Raw genomic sequence first — 9,129 nt, 5'->3', positions numbered from 1 at the left:
TATTTCGATTAAAAGCCAAGTATTAAATGATAATTTACAGTATAAAAATTACCCTTCATTAGTTTGACACAGGAAAATGTATCTCTTGTGATGGAAAAATCAATTCAGTCACGCAGGACATGCTTGACCGTGATTCCTTCATTACAGGTGATGCAGAATGAAGGATCTTCGCCTTTTAACAAATACTCGTGAGTATACCTGATGTGGTCAATGCGACATCGTCCCATGGTGACCCCTTCAAGTCTGGACTGATAACCCAAGTAGGTGTAACCGATAGCTGGTTTTATTTGATGTAATTTATTGATACCTACTTGAGTGTCCCACTTCTTTTGCATCACATCACGGATGTACAATCTAATCAGAGCTTTGTTATCAGAGTATGGAATGAGAAGTCAGAGATTTGTTGAGTGTTGCCTTAGTGCTCAGCAAAATCGGCCATTATGTTATCAGAAATCACAACATGGCTGGTAACCAACAGAGGACAATGTCGCATTGGCTAGTAGCAAGCTCATTATATAGTTCAATTATATCGATTAAAAGTGGATATTTCCAAGAGACACTTTTTTTAGCCTGAAGGCAAGAAAGAGAGTCAGAAAAGATGATATAGTGTTTATATTTAGGGTGCTTTTTAAAATATATTTCAGAGCAGTTGATATGGCGTCAGCTTCTGAAGTGAAAATATAACTTTTATTAGGAAACCGAGAAGATAGTGTTCTGGATCCAATGACAGTGGCATAAGCCACTGCGCCACCATCCTTGGACCCATCTGTGAATAAGGATTTGTATGTATTATATTTATTTTATTTTTATAAATTGATAAAATTTATATTTGTATTGTAGTTCATTATTTTTAGATTTTTCAAAAGTAGTCAATGTAAGGTCAACTCGTGGCCTCACTAATAGCCAAGGACAAGAAGAAAGAAGACAGGGAGGAGATATATTTTCTGGCGCAGTGCCAGCAGCAGAAAGGAAAGGTTTGACTCTTAGCCCCAGAGGCGGAACAAGAGAAAAGAAGATTGAAAACACAGTTAAATGCAGGGTTAGATTCGTTAGAATATACTTTTGTTATATACTGTAAAGATGACTTAATACGGTGTTGGTTAAGAGATGGCTCATCGGCTTCCACGTAGAGACTATCAATAGGTTCTAAAAGATCCAAGACAAAGTCTTGGAGCTTGGTGGTGGATAGAATCATTAATTTAAGATTGCTTTTGCAGGCTCCATCATATATGACTGAACCATAATCAGGTCTGGAACGGACCAGTGATCGATATAGGTGTATAAGGAAAGAATAATAATTAACGGCCACTTGTACTCATCATGAATGGCATCGTATTTGAGGGATACGGTTAAAATATTGCTTATAACTATACTGGATTACGACTTACCAACATGCCTTGAATTGCGCAGCAGTCTTTTGGGCACGGATGGAAGACCCTGAAAACATGAACAATTCCAATGGTTTATATTTTCTAAAAGCCGCATGCAAGAATTTTGGGCTTTGAGATCAGGTTTAACAACTATGCCATATGGTGGATGTCTCCAAAAAAGTCACTGTGCACAAATGTGTTACCTATCAAATCACACATATTTTAAATATACCCATGCCAATAATGGTTGTCACCCCCTTCAATTCTTATAATTGGAGAGAGGGTGGGGGTGGGGAGGAGGGTGACAACCATTTTTGGCATGAGTATATTTGGCCACTCCCATACTTTGTCTATGGTATTTGACACTACTCTGTATATCATTTTCACCAGAAGCGTCCTCTACATCCCGAAAACTGAAACTAAATCAGCTGAATGTTTCCACAGATTGGAAAGAAATGTTTAACAACTGTACCTCGGTCAGTGAAGCATGTGACGCCATAACATTAGCGCTCAGACATTATGTGAAAGAATGTGTGCCCTTCAAGCGAGTAATAATAAGGCCTAGGGACAAGCCCTGGCTTAACAGCGACATTAGGCGAGCAATCCGCATTAGAGAAAGACTGAGGAAACGAGCAAAATTATCAAAGAATATGAACGACCTTATGAGGTAAAAAAACCAAAGAAATAATGTTAACAACCTCCGAAAACAAGCAAAAGAAGATTACCTCTGCAATCTAGATGGGCTTTTATCAACCGTATCGAAAGAAAACAATCCAAACTATTGGAAATTACTTAGGTTTATTCTAAAGGATTCTGGTACTGCAAAATCCTTACCCCCCTTTGTCACTGATGCTTCCAGTATACAATCGAAAAAATCTGAGACGTTGAATGCCTATTTTAGTTCAGTTACAGATATAGACGATTATAACCATGTGCTACCTAATACCTACAACATATGGGATGTTAAACTCCAAGATTTTCACATAGAACTTCACGAACTAACCGATTTGATGAAGACTCTGACAACAAATAAAGCTAGCGGTCCTGATAACTTTAACCATCGCCTTTTGAAACATATTGTCCATTCTATAACCACCCAATTGTGTTTATTATTCAATCTATCACTGCCCAAGCACGAATTTCCACAACAATGTAAACTGGCACATGTCATTCCCAAATATAAGAAAAATGATAAATCTTTACCTTCCAATTATAGACCTGTATCACTATTGCAGTGTATCAGTAGGATATTTGAGATAGTCGTTTTCAAAAGATTGTACAGTCATCTTATAGATCACAACCTGCTGTGCACCAATCAGGATTTAGACCAGGTCACTCGACCACTTATCAACTACTTGAAATATACCACAAAATATGTAAGTCGTTAGATCAGCACGAACATTTTTTTTGTCTTTTGTGACATTTCTAAAGCATTTGACAGAATTTGGCATAAGGGCTTATTACACAAATTAAAACAATATGGCATTAATGATAACCAGCTAAAGTGGTTTTATAGCTATCTCACTAACAGACATCAGAGAAGTCAGTGTCAACGGTTGCCTCTCCAGTGAACAAACGCTACACGCAGGAGTTCCTCAGGGATCAGTTCTTGGATCAGTCCATTATTATTTTTGATTTACATTAATGACATATGTTGTGAATTAAAAACCTTGATACGTTTATTCGCCGATGATACAAGCATTGGCATAGCATCTCCAGATATTAGGCACATCGAAAACTCATTGAATGAAGACGTATGCAACTTTAAAAAGTGGGCACAGACATAGTTAGTACAATTCAATCCTAACACTGACTGACTGAGTTTGGTTTTACGCCGCTTTTAGCAATATTCCAGCAACATCACGGCGGGGGACACCAAAAATGTCAATCCTAACAAAACAAAGTACATACTATTCTCACATGAAACCTCAGATGAAGTACCGAAGGATATTTTAAAAAACGCATGTATCGAAAGGGTAGACTGCCACAAGCATCTTGGTATTACCTTATTGCAATACACAAAATGGAATGATTATATCAACACTATTCTTATAAGTACTTCAAAAATGGTTTCATCGATGTGAATGCTTAAATATCGATTAAGTAGATCGAATCTTGCAAAAATATATCTGGTGTTTATCAGAAAAACATTAGAGTATGCTTCCATTGTCTGGGACAATTGCTCTTCCTATAATGCTAATAAATTAGAATTACTACAGCTGGAGGCAGCTAGAATAGTAACAGGCTTAACCAAAAATTCACCACGTCAAAGTCTATATCATGAAACTGGGTGGCAACCTCTAGTGCATAGACGAAACGTCAACAAACTTGTACATAGGTATAAAATAATTAACAATCAATGTCCATCATATGCTACCGAACCTATACCACCATCTGTGCTAGAAAACACCAAATATAATCTCAGGAATTGTCACAATTTTGTCATACCTTTTGCACGTTTAAAGATCCTATATTATAGATACATTATGTCAATGGAATAGTCTACCGCCAAAAGTCAGAAACAGTCCGTCGGTATCTTCTTTTAGAACTGTCGTATCGGGGCAATCCGCTTTGCCACCGACATATTACAATATTGTAAGAGATACACAAACGTATTTCACACTAGATTGAGGCACAGTTGCAGCACATTAAATTCTGGGTTAACTTATCTGATATTATTGCCTGTCAATGTGGCGTGTCATGCAAATATTCATTTCATTTCTGTTTCGAATGTACTTTATATGATGACTTCAGAAAATTGCTATTCTCAGATATTGATAAATTTGGAGGACAAAACATACTGCACACTATTTTATTCGGAGACCCTAACTTAAACGATTTGATGAATAAAATATATTCCTGTCTGTACACAAGTATATTGAAACTACAAACAGATTCACCAGCTAATAGTTTCCAACCTGTTGATTAGAGTTCTATCTTTATATAAATGATATACTGTATAATACTTGCAAATGTATGAGATGCACATTTTCCACTTTCCAGCACACTGTATATATCCTGTAAAACACTGTATATATGTATATAAACACTGTATATGTTTCCTCAATGTCAAGCTTCCACTGTAAATTGTACATCCCCATTATGTAATGTCATGTTCAACTGTATTTAGGGGAGAAGACGACCATAAGTGGTGCACCTGTGCCTAATCCCGTTGTCTTTTGGACAATAAAATATGTTTAAACCAAATCAAAACTGTCTTGATCTAGAAATATTTCAAAGAAAATGACAGAAGTGAGTGAGTAAGTGAGTTTAGTTTTACGCCGCACTCAGCAATATTCCAGCTATATGGCGGTGGTCTGAAAATAATCGAGTCTGGACCAGACAGCCCAGTGGTCAACAGCATGAGCATCGATCTACGCAATTTTGAACCGATGACATGTGTCAATCAAACCAGCGAGCCTGACTTCCCGATCCCGTTAGTCGCCTCTTACGACAATCATGGGCAGTGACGATTTTTAGAATCATATTGTTTTTCCGGGTAAACAAAATGTATATATTTCAGATGTCTTTTGAGCTTTACTCGGATCCCTAAACAACTACAATGGATCCAGTAGTTGCATGTGTTGTTCGGATCCTGGCACCTAATCCACAGATGATGAATGTCATCACTGCCGTATGCTACATGACAAATGCGGCAGTTTGTCTGAGGACGTGCTGTTGTCGAGGATACTGTCAGTTTCAGTCTTTCGACGGCGGGTCCTAGTAGTAATTGTGCATTGTGAGGTGCTGGATGTGAAGTTAGTTGTGGGGATAGTGGTAGGGGGTGGGAGCTGTGGTGGCGGTTGCGGTGGGGTGGATGCAGTTGTGGGAATGGCTGTTGTGGGTGCACTGAATGTTGTTAAGGTTTCAAGGGACCAAGAGGATGGGTGTGGGAAAGGTTGGATTCGTATCTTCTTACTGGTTGATGGACGCAATACCTGCAATAAACATTGTGTTTACCTAATGGGTTCACCATATCAGTGCTATTGGTCATAACGATGTTATTGCATTTCAGATCAGATAACACAACACATGCAATAATTTGGTATTGGATTTCCTCAGTTTTCAAAAAATGTTTATGATATGGTATGGTATGGTCACCTTAATGTTCATCCTTATACATCGATATTCAAAGTACATACTGGGTGGTAATTGCCATTACATCACTTTCAGGGTGGGGGGAGTTCAAAGACAAGGTTGGCCCGTCTGGATGTAACTTTCCATGAGATAAATATGTGGAGCAGCATTGTTAAAACACTGTTTCCTCATATTGATATGAGTGGCATATGTATATTATATATGTGAATATTACATGCAGTTCCAGTGCATGTGCCTGTCTGTCAGGCAAGAGGATGTGTCTCTGCCCACTCCTCGTCACCCCAAAAGAACGGGAGTTTTTCAGAAACCTTAGAAGAGGGCAGTGCATGAGTTGGTCTCAATGGTCTCGGATACAATTGCATCAGAGAATGTAAGCTTTTTATCAACTAACTGTTTTTAGCATACAACTGTCGACGATTTCAATAATGTGTCATTATTATGAGAAGCATTGTTAACAAGACATGTCTCGATCATTATTGGTGCTTGCAGACTGATTCCGAGACGAAGTAACCTTAGTTACTCATTTCGAAAAAGGGAAACAAAACCCAGATTCTCAAGTTTTGTATTAGCTGAACCATATGGCCAACTCTGATTCCACGGGTGAGTTGATTATATGTTCTTCACTTATACCTTTTTCTCAATGGTGTGCGTTTTCCTTGACGAGGTGTCCCTAGTATGGTGATTTACCTTCAGTTGTTAGCGATCTAAGGCCTATTTTTATATAGTGGTGTTCTGTGTTGTTAAAATTTGTTTGATTTAATTACTAGTTTTACATTTATATCTGGGATATTCTAGTTGTTTTACTGTCCTCCTTTGACGGGATTTTATAATTGATCTTTAATTATTGTAACTTTTGTAACTTCTTTTAGACCCGATATGGCTGAAATATTGCCAAAGTGACTTTAAATTTTAACTCACACACTCACTCCTTGACAAGGTCTTGCTCTTTTACTGTGGGTCCTTTAATGTTGTATATTAGGCGAGGCCCTTTGGGATGTTGGTTCCTCCTCTCTTCAACCTCAGCCGGTTTTTTCCCCCATTTCATAGGTGTTTTTTTGTTCATTGGTACCTAATTGTACATTTTTTTAACAGTCGATTGTATCAAATATTGGATATAAAAAAAACACTTATTTTTTTGTTGCAAGTAATTTCTTTTCTTCCTAACATGTCATACATTTATTTTTTAATTTGATAATTATATGACTTCCATCAATTCTAAATTGTCATACAGTTATTAATTTTGCATGGCGATTTAATGTTGATATGTGCTATCACAGATTCTGATGACTTTGAGGGGGACCCCGAGTTTTCCCTCCCTTCCTGTGAGTTAGAGGGCGCCCCCAGCAGAGCTTCCGGTATGGTCGAGGAGACAAGACGTTACATTACTATTTCTTGACTTAGGTGGGGAAATATCGCCACATAGCGATTTCGGTCATATTTGTTTCCAACCAGTCGACCTAATTGCGGCAATGTCCCTTTTATTTACAACAAGTCGATGTTGAAGGGCACACTCGCGTTTCTAAATGTACATATACCATGACTCGCCAGTTTGGAGGAAGATCGCACGCGAGCAAATTGATCGTTTTTATATAACGATATTTTTATTCTCCCTTTTGGGGGATAAAGACCGGATTGGACCAGTATGTCCCAATTTTTTTATTTGTGTGTGTGTGTGTGTGTGTGTGTGTGTGTGTGTGTGTGTGGTCTTACCAATTGCCAAGGACGAAAATATAACAGGTGGGAAGATCATATATTATTTAGGTGAATGTTAGAAGCAGAAAGAAACAGTTTTATTCTTATTCCAAGAAGTGGAATAAGAGAAGATTTTCTTTTCTACAGATAATCATAAACAGGATGAAAGACACAGCCATATGCGTGGTGGGCCTGTTTAGAAAAATGTTTAATGGCTTACTGCAACAATGATTTAATACGGCCATGTTTTAACGACCTCGATGTAAAGAGTGTCGATTGGAGAAGTACGAAAAGATCCAGACAAAGTCTCAGAGGTTGATGAAGGATATAATCTAAAACTTTTAGGTTGCTTTTGCAGGCTCTACCATAGATAATGTATCCATAATCCAGTTTTGAGTGAGTAAGTGATCGGTTTTGAGTTTGAGGAGGATTTTCTGATACCCTCCCCACTTTGTATTAGAGACAAGGTCCTTCAGACAAGGGCCTTCAGGTATTTATTTCTTAAGTATTTAATATGAGGTCGAAAGGTCAAGAAAATCAAACCCAGGAACTTCGCTTTTTTTACCAATTTAATATGTGTGTTATCTAAATATACGTCTGGGTCTTTGTGAGGTTTATGTTTGCGACAAGAATGGATTCATGGTGTTTCTTAATTGCAGCGCTTATGACAAATTATTCTAAACGCACAAAGTGATCAGTGGTACTTCTGTTCTTACAAAGTACCAAACTAGTCGGTTATTGATCATGGTTCCATGGTTTTGCAAACTCAGCTAGTTTGTGAAATTGGTCGATAATTTGACGGATCTGTAGGATCACGTCCAGGTTTACGTATTGGGACGAATACAGCGTCACGTCATATCATTAAAAATGTTTAAAAAGAGTCTCTAAACAGGATTCTGGTAAGTGCTTCAGGAGTTGATAATGTACGTTATCAGCTCCTGTAGCAGTATCAGGAGCTTGTTCGAGAGCAGTCTGGACCTCATGAATAGAAAATACTTCATTATAATCTTCCCCATTATCTGAATTGAAATTACTAGTTTACTTTTCTTGCTGTTTTTGAAATTGTTGGAATTTAGGCACATAATTAGAAGAGGAAGAGTGTTTAGAGAGAGTTTCACCCAGTATATTCGCAATATCTGATTTATCGGTAAGTAATTGATCTCCATGTTTAAGATGAAGGACGCTGGATTTTGTACCTTTACCTTTAATTTTCTGGACCATGTTCCATACCTTTGACATGGGCCTTCAAGAATTTATTTTGGATACATACTGGTAATTTGCCAAGATTGGCGTTTATTTTGTTAAAAGGTACGGCACGCTTTAGCATTTAAGATTTTGTATTTACGCCATAACCGAACATTTGGCATTCGAAGCACCTTAGAGCGCTCGGAATGTACATGTTAACATTGATGTTATATTAGCCTGCCTTAAAAGATTTTTGAGCATTTGGTAAAGAAACTGAAACAGATAGGTATTCTTTTTTATAATAGCATCGTTTTTGACAAGAGTACGCCTTCATCTTTCATCTCCGAGACGATGTCAAGTTAACAGCAAACAATCGATGATCTCTGATGATTTCTTCGCTCGTGTTTAGTGTTTTCTGAGCCGTGACCGTGACCGGAATGCCGACAAACGATTCTGTACTCATAAGGTTGGTGGCTTGTAGCCTTTTCCCATACAACCAACAGAGCACCGGAACGTAAATGTTTGATATTTTTTACCTCATCGACAATGCCTTTTATACTCTTACATATGGCAAAAGGGTTCAACTTAAATGGTGTCTTGTCAACAGTTTCAATTACAAGAAATCGTGGCCAGTATGCAATGGACGTGGACAGTCTTTGGTCGTTATTAACTCGATCTGTGTCTAGTGGACGTTTTTTCTGTTTTCGTTTTTAAAAGGGGTTTCGTAAGCCATGGTTAATGTTTACTGGATCGGCATCCGAACTCCCCACCCACCACGGAATAT

This window comes from Haliotis rubra, unplaced genomic scaffold (genome assembly GCF_003918875.1).
Source record: "Haliotis rubra isolate DU_JTF1 unplaced genomic scaffold, ASM391887v1 Scf2085, whole genome shotgun sequence".
NCBI lineage: Eukaryota > Metazoa > Mollusca > Gastropoda > Lepetellida > Haliotidae > Haliotis > Haliotis rubra.
The sequence above is the reverse complement of the archived record's forward strand: the minus strand, read 5'-3'. Positions refer to the sequence as shown.